We start from the raw sequence: 15,642 nt of genomic DNA, 5'->3' as shown, positions 1-15,642 counted from the left end.
AAATAGATAAGAAGCAAAAACGTATTTTTAGTTCCTGATATCATTATTATTTGTTCTGTTATCAATATTCAAAGTGTTTCAATGAATGTGCAGATAAGGCAATTTCTTGAGATCGTGAGAGCCTCTACAAGATTTATCACTAGTGCTCATTCAACGTAAGCACTTATAAATCAATATACTCGTGTATATTGCACCTATTGTAATATATTCCTATGTTTAATCGTGTTTAATCGTGAAAGCTGATTCATACGTCGATTAATTCTATGAATCATCATAAAATTTTGCTTTGAAAAATCTGCAAAGAAAATCTGAGAAAATATAGTCACGGTGTTATTGCTACAGGTCGATAAAGTGGCGCGATATTGTCGATTTCGTAAACGAAACTACAACCTTTCGCCTCTAGAAATAGATGCCGGAAGTTGCGAGCTGTAAAAAACACATTCACAATCAAAACGACTGTTTTCCGGACGTTCCATTTACACTTTACCGTTGGCGGATGGCCAACGAACAGTTTTATCAGTGAAATTCTCTCGAAAATCTCATACATTCTCATAACTCAAAGTTAAACCAAGTAATAACACCAAGCGGATAAAACACAAGTCGAATTCCTGGTTGTTATGTCTGTCAATCATCGTTCGCTCCCAAAATTTACGACAAAGTTCGCAAAATGTATCTCGCCGTGCAGAGACCATTGAAAATCGCAGAGAGAATAGCAGCGCTGGAAATCCGCTAAGAATTCCTAAAACACGCGCCTGCGGCGGGCATTCCTGACGATTGCAAATAAAACGTCGGTCGGAGCGAAGAATGCTGCCGCACGCTGTCAGGTGCGTGCGTGTCCAATTACGTATGTGCGAAACACGAGGTCTGGCCACCGTCGGTCTCCCTCTCACGTCGTTTTCCGAATACACGCGGCTTTCGTCTTTCTCCTTTCCGTCTCGAGCAGCGCGGTGTGCGAGGCGCGGCCCGTCCTTGTGCACAAGCCGCGCCGCGCGCGCAATTGCCGCGCGGTGCATAACTTATGCCGATACGCACGCCGGCGTATAATGCCTGCCTACTTTACTCGCGCCGAATGGGACATAATGGCACGAGGGTTGTACCCCCTTTCCCCACATCTCATAACAATGCGACAACGTGATTGCATAATCCGCGGCAAGGGGGCTTTCGTTGGACGTGGGCGATCGGAATTCGCGATATCCCCGAGCGATCGGCCTCTGCCCTCTATCACGGATAGAGAAGCAGAAAATCGTGCACACGTCCTCCTGTACGATCAAGAAGAATGACCTTCTAGTGAAATGAGCAGCTTCCTCTCGGAAATTGCTCATATTCAAAATGAGACTGTGTACTACGTTTTCAAACATGTATAATTATCATTTGAGGTGCGATATTTATTTTATTACACAATTATAATCCTTAATTAGAGTTTTAAAAAACCTGTTTTTTTTTTAAGACTAACCCAGTGGATTTTTTGGATTTTATTGGATTTTTTTGCCTTTTATACGTTTTTATTTTTTTATGAGATCCAATAATGATTAACAAAATTTGCTATTTAATTGATAATATAATTGAAGTAATTCGCTATTTAATTGATGTAATCCTATTATAAATTAATTTCAATTTTAATTTAATTTATTACTTAATATAATAGACGTACATATATCTACATATATAAGACATTCCATGTCAAATCAACCGATCTTTGGATCCAACTATTTTTTTTTTCTTCAATTCGTTTTTTGACCAAAAATGATTCCATCGTCTACGAGGTCTTAAAATGTTTATTACATATAATAGATTTTGTGTAAATTTGTTCAAAAAGATAAAAGAATAGAACTTTTAGCTACAAATCATCTTGTTTTACTGATAAAAAATATTTTATCGACAGTTGTATCACACAAACTGCACTCTAATTAAAGCTCAGTATCAACTATAAATTTATATCCTAGCTAGTAATGACTTTAATTTTGATACTCATTTGATTGTCAAATCCAAAAAGTGGCACGCAAACTTTCGAATATAAATAACGAAATATCACAGCTAAATAGCAACGCTTATAATTTGCGAGAGTTACGAGAGCATATTGTTACAGTCATTAACGTTAGTGCTGTAAAATAACATTTTATTATATATTGCGCGAGCGTGAAAGTAACGGGCTTTATAAGGCACGAATCGTGACTGTTATTCCTTGCCTCGATCTATACAAATAGCCGTGAAGCAGATTGTTTCGTCGAGATAACGGACGGTCAGGGAATCGTTTACAAATTTCGTAACATCATTAGCATCTTCGTTAGTCCAAACATCATCCGCACGTTGGAACTCGCGCAACAGCACTTTTCACACGACGGCTTCCCACCGCTAATGAGAGCCGATTATCCCGCACGAGAGTAACGTACGAGCGTTACCCTGACCGAAATTAACCCTTCAAGTGGGTCGACATATTATGTACGTACTACATCGTGCGAAAGTGTTTTAATCGGCGAGGAAAAAAAGGAAGGGGGATAGGCAATTGCAGCTTCAGCTGGCTATCGTGAGGCTCTACTACTCTTTGCAGCACTCGCTGCAAACCGTATGAAAAGTTTCTTCTCATATATCGTCGCAAATTTCTGCAATTTTGGAATATTAAATGCATCAATGTAATTATTAAATTCAAAGAAAAATATCTTAAAATAAAAAAATTATTTGTTCGATGAGTCTTAATAGCTTATTTACTTGCAGTTAAGTTAAAATATTTATTAGAAATAATTTAATCAAACAATTTTTTCTTTTGCTTCTAAAAAATATTTACTATTAGATTATTTTTATATTCGAGATAATCATATCTTTTTCCTGAGACAACAATTTAATTAAATCCAATAACATTATTAGCAAAATTATTTGCAAAATTATATTTAAATGTAAAAATTGTAGAAATACAAAATTATATGTTTAAAATAGTACGTAATAAAAATATTTACTTAAATATTTTTACTTAAATAAAACAAACAAATGTTTGCATCAAAATATATAGTTTCAAGAAAATGTTCTTTCTTTATTAAAAAAAAAATTTTTCTGCGTAGCAATTATCAATTGATGCAGATGTGCGTCAATTGTACACATTGAGATATAATTTTCGTGTATTTAATAACGTAGATAAAAAGTGTGATATAAGTCAATAGATTCAAAAAAAATTTGAAATTTAATTGCGATCTCATTCTGTTTCGATAAAATCGATCTGGCCATTTCAGCAATAACCGGATGAACCCGAAACTGTTTCCCGGTATAACGTACTATATAACAGGAAAAGAGGTGTGTTTATAGTTTACCAAGCCATTACGCTCGAGTTACGATTTATCGCATCAATACTTTCTACGTTTAATTTACTTTTAATCTCTGAATCACTTAAAAAATTGTTTCATCAAAATTTATCTATGCAGATTTCTCGGAACAGTGATTAACATGATAACGGTTCACGATAATCCATTTATCTAAAATCACACTTTCTCAAGAGACTCGTGTAATCTCTATTGCCGCCGTACGATAAGAAGAAGTTCTTAAAACAATGACCGTTTACGAAGATAACGAAGCCAGAGAAATGTTAGGTTGCATTTCACTGCAACAAATGTATCATCACTGTTTTTTTATTTTATATAAAAGAGCGCGATGATTTTTGCAAAAATTTTATTATTTTAACATGAATTCTTCGACCATTACTCTGTTACGTGTCGTACGCGAGCAAGAAAAGGTGAGGCCGGAAATGATAAGACCGGACGTAAAACGAGTTTCTTTCTGGAAATGCAACTCTATATACATCACGTAACGTAATTCTCTGTAGGCCATAATGGAAAGGAAGAGCCATTGAAAATGTGAAGACAGAACGTGGCTAGTTAAGAAATCGGTTGAGAAACACGTGGAGGATTAAATAAGAAATTATTAATGGTATAACTTGCGACACCTGCATATTCTCTTCGTTTCACATTTGCCAAGGCACTTATGTCAAATAAATATTATATTGCGTTCAACGTGGAATTTTGAGTTTATTTTTAAACTCGTGCAATGAATTTCCTCATGCTGTGAAATTATTGAAGTTACGTTTAATATTTTAGACGTAATATAGTAGAATATTTTTATCAAAAAAAAATCTTTTAAACATTTTATACAGAGTGAGACACTTGAAACAAAATACTAGAGTATGTTAAAAAAACTTGAAAACAATCTGATAGATAAAAATAATTTTTTATTATATAAAGGTCAGAGCATACTTTTAAATAAAATTATAATCTTTTACATAATATAATTTCTCTAATTATTCTTATATGTATGAAGGTAAAGATACATATTAAGATAGAAAAATCATTAATTTACGAGATATTTTATACTTTATTCTGATACTTTTATACTTTATTTTAAACTTTTTCTACCTAAAATATGGAGTATCTCATAAATTATTAATTGTTTTTATAAGTATCCTAATACATAAATGCATTAAAATACATTTATGTAAAAAATAATAAAACTTAGTTGATATAAATAAGAATCAGTTGATGTAAAGAAAACAAATAATTGCTTTTAAAAAAAATTTTACATATAAAAATCATTCCATTTTTAAAAATAGCCATGATCTTTATATAAAAAAATTTATTTTTTTCAAAAATTGATTTTACCACTATCTGTCACCTTTCAAATCATACAACTTTTGTTTAAAGCATTTTTGCAAAGTATTCTCGATTTATTTCGCGATTTTGTTTCAAGTATCCGTGTATGTAAAAAATAATCTCGTAGAAAAATTTTAAATGGATTATTAAACAGGAATGTTGGAATTACCCAACATACGATCCATTAATTGCACTCGCTGACGTTCGTCGCAAAAAAAAGGTTCATGTTCATCTTGCACACTGTACTTCCACTTACGCACACAGATAAATACGCAAATAAATGTGACGTGTATGGATTATCATCCACATCTATTACGCGTCATTTGTATTACGCTGAGAAGATTACTGTATCAATTCTCCTTTACTCCGCACGCAATTCCATGACGGTCCCAGGTAGTAATTGTTATAGTCCAAGGATTCGGTGACCCAATTTGCGTGTGTGAGTGACTGCTTGTAACAACTACATAAGCTATTTGGCCATGAGCCAACTGAGCTTAATGAATATATTAATCCACCGATGATCGGCAAAGCAATCATCCAACAAAATTGTTTATATATCGTACATTATGATATTGGAAATAGCAAAAATATTACGGACAAAAGATATTCAAATCAAATATCAATCTAAACGAAAAAAAAAGAAATTAAAATAAAAAAAGAAATGCACAAAATAATGCAAAATCTGCGTATAATATCCATAAATTCTTTTTACGCAAAATTTGGATTTTTATAAACTATTTTCTCTCCCGAAAATTTAATTTGTTGCAATTAGATTCAATGAAAAACTAGTCAGGAACTAATTTAGCTAAAGCGTGAGTTACACAATTGTTTCTGGTAATCTAAATATTAATGGAGTACCAATGTCAAGGATAAACGTTATTTACATTGCACTCGAGCGCACGGCTACACTTCCTCCTACGATATTGTACAATCCACGATCTCACTTTCCATAATAGGCGAGCTTTTATGAATGGACTGTGCAACGCGCAATAAGCATATAGATAACTTTCTACAAAGTTGCGTATTAACTTCCTCGATATAAATTTTATTGCAAAAAGAAAAATGGCGAGAGTTTGTTGCGCAGACGTTGCGCCCCTCTCTCAGCGTGTTTAACCGGCAAACGAATCATTATCAAAGTATAGTACATCCTCTTTAAATGTTTCGAGATGGGATAATTAGGAGAAACCGATGCGGCCTGACGTAGAGACGTACATACTCGAGTCATATCTCACTTCGATCCCTATTTCTGTGCGACGTACGCACGGTATTCGAACAGTTATTAGCTATAAAATGCGCGTGTGGTGCCGAAGAAAGATCAGACCAACTCATTAGAACCGGCAGTTGGAGACAAGCCCAATAAGTAGTAACGATCTCTTCATTGCTCTTTCATTGCGACACGTGCGGTTAAGTAACGTGTGTACGTCTCCGCGAATGAGGTTTTTGCGGGAAACGAACGGTCATACTGAGATAAAATTTGTCGTTGATCAACCTATTAATCATCTTCCGGGCGCGTTCATTATCGCGAGCGTATTTTCGTGAGGCTCTTCCGGGATGTTGCGCGGGCTTACACCGGCGCGGCGTGGCAACTCCACCTCGAGCGTAGCGACGTGGCCGCGCGGCGTGACACGCGGGCGTCCGGTAGCGACGGACGGGTTTGTCGTCAAACTCGCGGCGAAACGGTCGAGCTAAAGGACACGCTGAATCTTTAATGAGACGTCCCGATACCGTTGCCGCGGCCTCGGCCTCGGCGCGACGCGCCGCCATCGCGACGTACGCACTGGCAGCCCGAGTATGTGGGACACTCCGTATGGTGCTGGTCGTCCAGGATGAACATGTATGGTCATCGCGCGTGATCTCTAGCCTAGGTGAGGCGTGTGGTAGCGGCGCCGAATCCACCGGAGTTTTCGTTCTGATCGCACGCATTCATGCACGCACGCACGCACGCACGCACGCACGCACGCCCAATCTGCGCGGTGGCGAAAACCGGTTCCTCCGGTGTCGTCGTCGTCGTCGCACTCTCCTCGGGACACAAATTCGGGATTATAAGAATGTCATAGGAATGCCAGGCCCTATCGTGGCCTCGATCGCGCGACACACCGCGCCTGACTCTTCCGTAATCGCTTCATTTCTCTGCGTGATTTTCGGAAGAACTCTCGTATCGCTTCATTTCTCTTCATCAATCGTACGTGTTACTAGAAAATAACTGAGGAATCATCATTATTTTCTAGGTGCAACGGATTTTTTTACAATACTTAAAAAAAAGAGATGTTTCGAAAAAAAATTCAAGAGAAAGTTTACTACTAATTTCAACTTAATTTAATTAAAAAAGAATATTTTATCTAAATAATCCTTTACGACATTAATATTTGAAATTATCATAACTTACGGTACATTTGTTTTCATAGTTGATAAAAGTATAAACATAAAGTTATTATTATTATTATTATTATTATTATTATTATTATTACAGCAGTAATAATTATAAAAATGACACTTTTAACCATAATTATTTTATCATGCAATTATACTCACAAATATCATTTTCTTCTCATTGTCAGTGTACACGGAAAGAACGATTTCGTTAAAATATCTAAAAATTTAGTTAGATACACATCTGAAAATAATTCTGTTGAATCATTAAAATAATTACAGTGGACGTTTAAGCTGCACGATAAGCAATGCTGTAAAAATTTCGACATTTTAACAAGCATTTCCAGATTGAGTATCCTATATAATTATTTTGAAGGTTTAAAATTATTTTCAAATCTGTATTTAAAGCTTTAGATACTTCAACAAAATTGTTCCTTCCGTGTATACATGTTCTATTACCGTTCATTAATTCATAATTTATGTCAGGAGAAATTTGATTATAGAGACCATATGGTTTTCTCTTTTTCAATTATTCAAATCTCTAGATATTTTTATACATAATTACGTAAATTATATGTCGATTAAAATAAAAATTAAAAGTTATTTACAAATTTAACTATAGAATAAAATATTCTGGAATCTTTTTCTAGTAATTTCTTAATAATAAAAGTAACTACTTCTTTAACTTCCCGTCGTATCCATCAAGTTTTCTCTACGCGTAAATATAAAAACTAATGAATTTTTTTTAGAAATAACACGATGTAAGCTGCAATAAAAATATCAAATCTCCCGCAAGGTCAAGAAGAAGGACGTCCAGTTTTTATCGATCAGTAAGTGATCCGATCGGATAATATGCAGCGATAGAGACACATTCGCGTGACTGTACATTTAAATTCTTCCATTTTTAATCGGAATTGTTGAATTTTCCTTGCGTAAGCAGCAAACTGATAAATTTTTTTTTAATAACACATAACGTAAAACTACGATATATCGTAAGAACACAAAATGTTTCGGCAAATCAACAAACATGCAGTTTTTATCGGTCAGTAATTCGATCGGACGAATACACGCTGCGATGAGAATCGTCCCGCGTATTTTCTTAGATTCGTGCGACGGGAGATCGGGAGATACGAAAATCAAACGGTTCTCCTGCGAATATATCGTGAAATTGCCCGCGAGATTACTTCATCTCGCGATATCTGGGCGACAGGCCGCTCGTAAACCCGACTCGTACGCTATATCCGGAGCTATCGTCAGCACAGCTGTAATTTCCATATCATTGATATTCATTCTTAATCCCCGCACGCAATTTGCAATTGTTCTGGAGTACAATGCATTTGCTAAATGACACGAAATAGCTGTACTTAATGTTTCACAATCCCTTCATAGGTGCGTGATTTTCGCGCTGCGCGCCGTCACGTCGCGTCCGCGTCGCTTCGCGCGTCGGTTGCGACGCGCCATTTGATCCGGTAGTATCGACAATACGATAATTCAATAAAACAATTGCGTCAATTACTGCTGAATTACATTAAAGAATTAATCGACGGACCAACGTGCTAATTTTTTTCTATTACGCCCACGCGATACACAATTAATTATCCGGTTCTCCGATAATCTCTCGTAGGTCCGGTGTAAGTAATAATTAAAGCGATTAATGATATACTGCAGCGCAAAATAACGGTATAATCATGGTGGACTTTATCAAAATAGAAGCAAAGAAAAACTAACGTGAACTGTATAAAAAGCGGAATCGGCGTTGAAAAAGTTTGTAGGAAAATGCAAAAAAAAATGATAAGCCTACGACATTCCGTATTCCCATTTAGTTATATAATCCGGTTATTCTCGTTGATAATTTGCTACCGCGTAGAACAGGATGTTAAGAGACTTCGACTTACGTTCAGTCTAGCCTAAGCGGCAAACGAAAAGTCTACATGAGATCCCACGCTGCCGGATATCAAAATGCAACATTTATTAATTACAAAATGATTTTAATTAATACAATGAAGGTCTCCGTACAGGGACAAACTTCAAATGTAAATGACACCTGATATCGACGTAGTTAAAAACCGGAGTCTGGTCACAATGCTGTTACGCAATTCCATTTGCAACGGCGAGACTTTAGAAAATTTTTTGCGACACATGCGTCATTAATATTTCTATCATTGTTGCGGCCGCAACGTATATGGCTGTAAGTGCCACGTATACTATTATCAGAACTGTTTCGCGTCAGATCAATATGCATTCCTTCCTTCGCGTGTCTATCGACCGTAAATAATACACGGCCTTGTACATAATGCCGGGTGAAATATAACGTACAAGCGTAGTCGAAAAATGTATCTAAAAAGAATCAAACCAAAGCTTGCCGACTCCGATCTTGCCTAACGGTATCAGAGATAAGACCGAGAGAAGTATACCGGCAATAAAACATCGTATTTGCATAAAAACAAAACGTTTCTTAGCGAAGTTATCTGCGATACGTGTGATATAAATCGTACTTTTCGGTCACATAACAACGGCGTTCATATCGCCCGTAAGCACAAAAGGATTGAAGCAACATTGCAGAAATATTACATCGCAAGATTGTATCAATGCAAAAACGTTGCGAAATGTTGCTGCAATTGTAAAATGTCCTCTTTAGACACAGTGCAAAGCAAATATTACAATGTATATTTTGGTGTTTCTGATAATATTTCGGATGCTATTGTATTAATACATTTTGACACATATAACGTCCAAGAATATAACTAAACTTTTATACAAAAGAATCAAATATTTTACTGTCAACATATATCCCATTTATTTTTGTCTTCACACTTCATTGTGGGGACTCGCCTCTTCAAGGAAATATTTCATTAAAATATGAATGAAAAATGCGTCATTATGCTGCGCCTTTTATTCTATCTTGTGCGGTTTTTTTAATTATGAAAAGTAGAATTCTGTCATGTCCATTTGGTAATGATGACACGTACTGGTCGCGAGTGAAGAATACATTGAAAAAACGTGTTTAGTACTTATGACGATAATTGCATGGTAAAATAATTATTAGGAGCTTCATATACGTTAGAAGCTCTACTTTTATAATTATTACTGCTAATAACTTTATATTTATAAATTTATTAACTATAAAAAATTTTATTATAAATTATGATAATTTCAAATATTAATATCGTGAAATATCAACATACGGACATCAAAAATAAAATAAACATTTCTATGTTGTAAATGCACAATGATAAATATAACTATTTTTTTAACATTCACTTATTATTAACGTAGTAATAATAACCACAAACTATAATTATTTACATGATTGAAACAACAATAGTTGGTACTGAAAATGACTATGAATTATAATTCATATATATAGTTAAATTACGATAATTGTAATCATTTTTTCTCTCATAATCAATATAAGACATAATTATTCTTAATATTTTCGAAACATTGTCATAAAATTGCTTAAGTAATATTGCAAAAAGTCTTTGAAATGTCTCTACACATTGCTGCACAGCCTCTGTACTGTATAGGGGTGCGCTGGTTTGTTAATTCAATATAAACAATAAACAAAATTACTTAAATAATTTTTATGAGAAACAAGTTACTTTTCTTTCCCGGTTCACAAATAATTAAATATGAAGATTATATGTACTGTTTGTTTTTTTTTCATACGTAATGGTTGATAATTTATAATGAAAATATTTAAAGAACTAATTTATTTTTATGAGTCGATTATCTTATCAGAACTCAAGTAAACTAACTAAAGTAATATTGAGACCAGAAGCCATCTTTTCCGTCTGGCGAGGGTAGGGTACTTTGTTAACCGCTCCGTAAGAAGATTACCGTTACGCGGTTATGCCACTGCAGGTTCAACGTCACGGTGCAAAACGCCCGGTCGACGCCATGACGATGCATGTGCATGCAATGCGTGTTTCCAGATTGATTGAAGGATCACCGCAAAAACGCATCAAGGGAATTTTTATTTTCACCTCCGCTTTACCATTCCGGTATCAATATAAGTGCAATATAAACGTAGAGAAAACAGTTTAACCGTCTATAAATAATACCTTCTCGACATGCATTAAAATACGATATTTCTTGCGTATTAATTGTAGGTACATGTGTGATGTATAAATCTTGTGTATTTGAACAAAGTAATTTTGTATTACGTGATATATTAATTTTGAAAGTAACGTTTCTCGAATTTTTTTATTACAATTTTGATAAACGTAATCAATTCCTATACAGATTTGTGCGAAAATAGCATTTAATTTGCAGCTGTTTTTCAAAAGTTTAAAATGAGCAGAAGTTGAAAGTTATACGACAGCGTCTCGTAAATGTCATGAAAGAGAACCAGAAAATGTATTTTAATAAGAAAGATACGCGGAGGATGTAAATTTTATGAAGCCAATTGTGTGCGTCTCAGCCAAGATTTTTAGTCAAAAATTGTTTTCTGGATTTAGTAAGAATTCGTGTGTCGGTGTTGTAAGAGATATATATATATACTCAAAGATTATGTAAAAAATCAACGCAATATAAGCGAATAATTGTAAATTGATGAAAAGATAGAAAAATAAGTATACTTCTTCTCGAAGAGATGATTATTCAAATAATCTGTACCAAAACGTTATATGCGGCTGTTCGAATAAAGCGACAGAATAAAAACTAATTTTTGAAAAATAGTTAAAAACTGGTTTAAAAAAAAACGTGACCTAATTTTATCATTTTTTGTGAAAAAACAAAAAAAATAGAGAAATCGTGTTTATTCTTTTATAAAGATCGCACTTGTTTCTATTTGAGTTTTGTTGTGAAAAATATTTATATTAAAATCTTTCTAAGTCACATTTTTAAAAATAATTTTAGTAACAGTGACCACTGCTACATACCTTCATAGGACTCAACAGAAAACAAAATGACGCAAGCTTTGTGAAATTAGAACATAAATCTAGTCTTTGATGTTTTCTGAAATATTACGTTTGTACAAAATGACAGCTGATCAACATTACGGTTTTTCAGTAAAAATCTCGCTCGTTTTTTGGCTACGATAAAAACCTAAGCACTTTGTAAAAGAATCTTACGTCAATTAGTTTGTAGCAATTATGCGTTTTAGAATCATGATTTAAATAGCAATATTATTTTATATAATTTTTCATTAAAATTTAAATATTTAAATATTAAATAAAAAAAGTATGAGGAAAAGGAAGAACAGGAAAAAAAAACCTTACAGTGACACAAACACGACTTTTCTATCTTTCTCCATTTTTCTATAAAAATTGAATTTCATCTAGATGTAAATATATGCTTTCTTAAAAACTATAATATATAGAGTCTTGTCACATAAATCATGTTCCTAAGAACAACAGATTTTAAAATCAAAATAAAAAGTATGAAATAAACAATCATTTTATTGAATTTACTAATTTCAATATAAAACTGATCACAACTACTACAAACGTTCATCTTTTAACTTTACACATTTCTTCAAGACACTCGGGCTTCAAATTATGACAGCACACAAAAATAAATATTGACACTGCCTTCACTAAAAATTGACCTTTAAAGTCTTGATGTTTCAAAAATTTTACAAGCTCTTTCTTTCCAAATTTAAACAAAAAAATTTGTTCTAAAACCCACTGAAATATTGAGGGTTTCAAAGTTGATCTGGTGAAGGCAGCAGCATAGAAACTGTGCGTACTATGAGAGTTTAAATCTTAATCGTTTAAAGAAATTTGTGAAGTTGAAAGGTGAGCATTTTTAATAATTATGAAGTTATTTTTATATTGCGTTATTAATCAATTTAATAAAACGAGTATATATTTCACGTTGCCTCTATAATTGTGAAATAAATTCATTTTTCTTAATATAACAAAATTTCTAAAAAAACTAAATATAAATAATGGGTTTACTTCCGAGACAAGGAAGAGAACAATTTTCTGAGTATTCTTTTTAATTTCTCTAAACCGAGAATTTCATCCGGCGTAAAGTATTTTCCGTGCTCGTTGCGATCGGAGACAAGAGTTCGGATCGAGGCCGCCGAGAAAGTTAAATTTCCTCCTAGAAAGCATAGATTTTAACCGAATGAACCGAGGAAGTTGTTTCTAATTCAGTTGTCACTGACAATGAGACCTGGAGCGTAAAGTACTTATCAAAGTCACGGCGTTCCCCACATACTTGGAATTTGTACGGTAAATAGGTAGCGTGCAAATAATCCTTGGCATATTTCTACTATTGGAATGAAGCAGTTTTAATGCAACCGACACTATTTAAGTCCTGGAAACGAATGAAAGCGTCAATATCGTTAACCTCTTGGTACCAGGCGTCAATCACAACGTTAAACTAAAATCAGATTACAGCTCTCAATAATTCTCGTGTGCAACTTAATTAAAAAGTATAGCTTAATTTAAACATCTGCAAGCATACAAGCGAGTATATAAGCTGCAAATTTCCCCTCAATATTAAACAAATAACAATGACTTTATGTTGTATAATTTTATCTCATTCTTCTGTTACACATATAAATTTCTTTTTAGCGAAGTGGAATTAAATTGCACGCAGAGAAAAAACTGGAGAAATACGAAAAGTACATTTGTACAAGATAGAAGCGTGATATTCAATATTAAAAGGGTTAATATTTAAAAATCAAAAAAATTGTAGGAGAACATCGCTTTTCAACGTGAATTTTTGTATCGCAGTGCAATAATTAGTTACGTAGAATTTTGTATTGTTACCGCTAAAGCGCGAAATCGTGATTTAGACGTGTAGCGTTACGTAAACGTTATTCCGTCTCCATGCAACACCTCTGAGACGGAGTAGTTCGTCTCTGCATACGAACGATCGGGAATTATTTCTGAAATACTTTTCCTCGTTCCATGCGCTCGAGTTTAGACAGCCGCGAGACGTCTGACAATCGTTCTGCTGTCAGTGAATTAATAATCTCAAAAAAAAAGGAACACGCAAGTGAAATTTTTGTGTGGTGATCTCTTTTGATTCTTGACGATTCTCTAAAGTGAAACAATAGTGCGCGAAAAGGGGGAACTTGGAGCATTCTAATCTTGAATCTCTCCCGAGCTCATTTAATAATGAAATACGCCACGCTGCCAATTGGCAACTTTAAGACGGCACAATATTTACAGGTGTTCGCGCGATCATCATGGTAGATAAAAGCGTATACATATTTGATTATGTCACAATGTACGTTTATATAGCTCGCGTACGTAGGAGAAAATGTGTAATGCATCCATTTAATTGTCAAGTCGTCAGAATCTGTGAACGGCTTGTAATGTAGCTGCTACTTTACCAGAAATTGCTACATGGTGTTATGAAAATATACGCCGAGTGACTCTAAAGTTTCTATTTTTAGATATTACGTGATAAGCATCAAGTATATCGAGCTAAATCTAAGCTGGAAATAGAGGATTCGTACCCAAGAAACTAAGAATCGAAAGATGATTAGAATACGACGTGATAATGTATCATCTTCGGATTAACATTGACTGGTGAATTATTCTGTAGAATTGTTGGAGTGTGATATCTCTCTTTGTAAGGTCACAAAAATTCCAACACAATTTCATACTGCAAAGATTCATCAATCACGACTGCATTTCACCGATATAAACGAGCGTATGTTTAATCGAACAAAAGTCAACTTCAGCTATTCAACATCGAGAATACGAGTTTCTTTTTTAATTTAAATAATACTAAAATATGTGAAAACTAGGGTTGGGTAAGTTAATAGATTTTTTTTAATTAATTAAAGTTAATGACCTGCTTATAAAATTAATTTACGTTAATAGTTACAAATAAATAAAAAAATTAATTAGTTTAATTGGTTATGTAAGATTAAATTAAATTGAGTTAAATTAAAAGTTAATTTTAAAAAGCATTACACATATTAAATTAGAAATTCGCAAGTTTTTAAAAAGTTTGATTACTCAAAACAATTAAAATATGGATCTAATATTTTATCTGTAAATTAAGTTTATATGAAATAACAAAAAAAAGACATTGTTTCTTTAAAAAAATGTATTTTTATAAGAAAATGTATTTTTTTCCTCTTGCATAAATTTTTAACTTAAGAAAAAAGTTAATAAATTAAAGTTTATATGTTTAAAAAATTACTAGTTAAAATTAAAAATTATCACATTTAAAATTAACTAATTGTAAGTTAAATTAAAAGATATTAACTCTTTAACTGTATTATTTAATTTTTAATTTTTTAACTAGGTATTACTCAACCCTAATAAAAATACAATTAATTAAAAAGCCTCAACGATCATAACTAGATCAAAGTACTGATATCTTTTGTGTCTTTTATATACATTTTTAAGTGCACCAAATTACGATAAATTTTTTTATCTTCAAACACGGTTCTAAGTTGAACAAGAAATGGTAATGTCACAATATTAAACTGAGAATCAATTTAATAATAATTGCTAATAAGTACCTAGGCAATGATGCAAATGAGAAAACCCCTTTCTCTTTAAAAAACTGTAAAAAAATTAGTTGCGAAAAGTAACAAATACTTTACACTCTTTACAGTTTTTTAAAGAGGTAGGGATCTTCCGATTTTTCGGGGCGGGTGTCTTAGTCACTTCGGCTTCATTAGCCTCGATGAAGTCGAAGTGATTATTAAGACACACACCCGCCC

The 15,642-nt window shown here is 33.5% G+C and overlaps 1 protein-coding gene across 1 annotated transcript in view; it reads right to left on the bottom strand.

Annotated features, from left to right (window-relative positions):
- The window catches only part of LOC105197001 (plasmolipin), a 31,225-nt gene that overhangs the window by 14,025 nt on the left and 1,558 nt on the right, over positions 1 to 15,642 (bottom strand). The gene's annotated exons all lie outside the window — the stretch shown is intronic.

The sequence above is a fragment of the Solenopsis invicta genome, chromosome 11, assembly GCF_016802725.1.
Source record: "Solenopsis invicta isolate M01_SB chromosome 11, UNIL_Sinv_3.0, whole genome shotgun sequence".
Taxonomy (NCBI): Eukaryota; Metazoa; Arthropoda; class Insecta; order Hymenoptera; family Formicidae; genus Solenopsis; species Solenopsis invicta.
The sequence above is the reverse complement of the archived record's forward strand: the minus strand, read 5'-3'. Positions and strand labels throughout refer to the sequence as shown.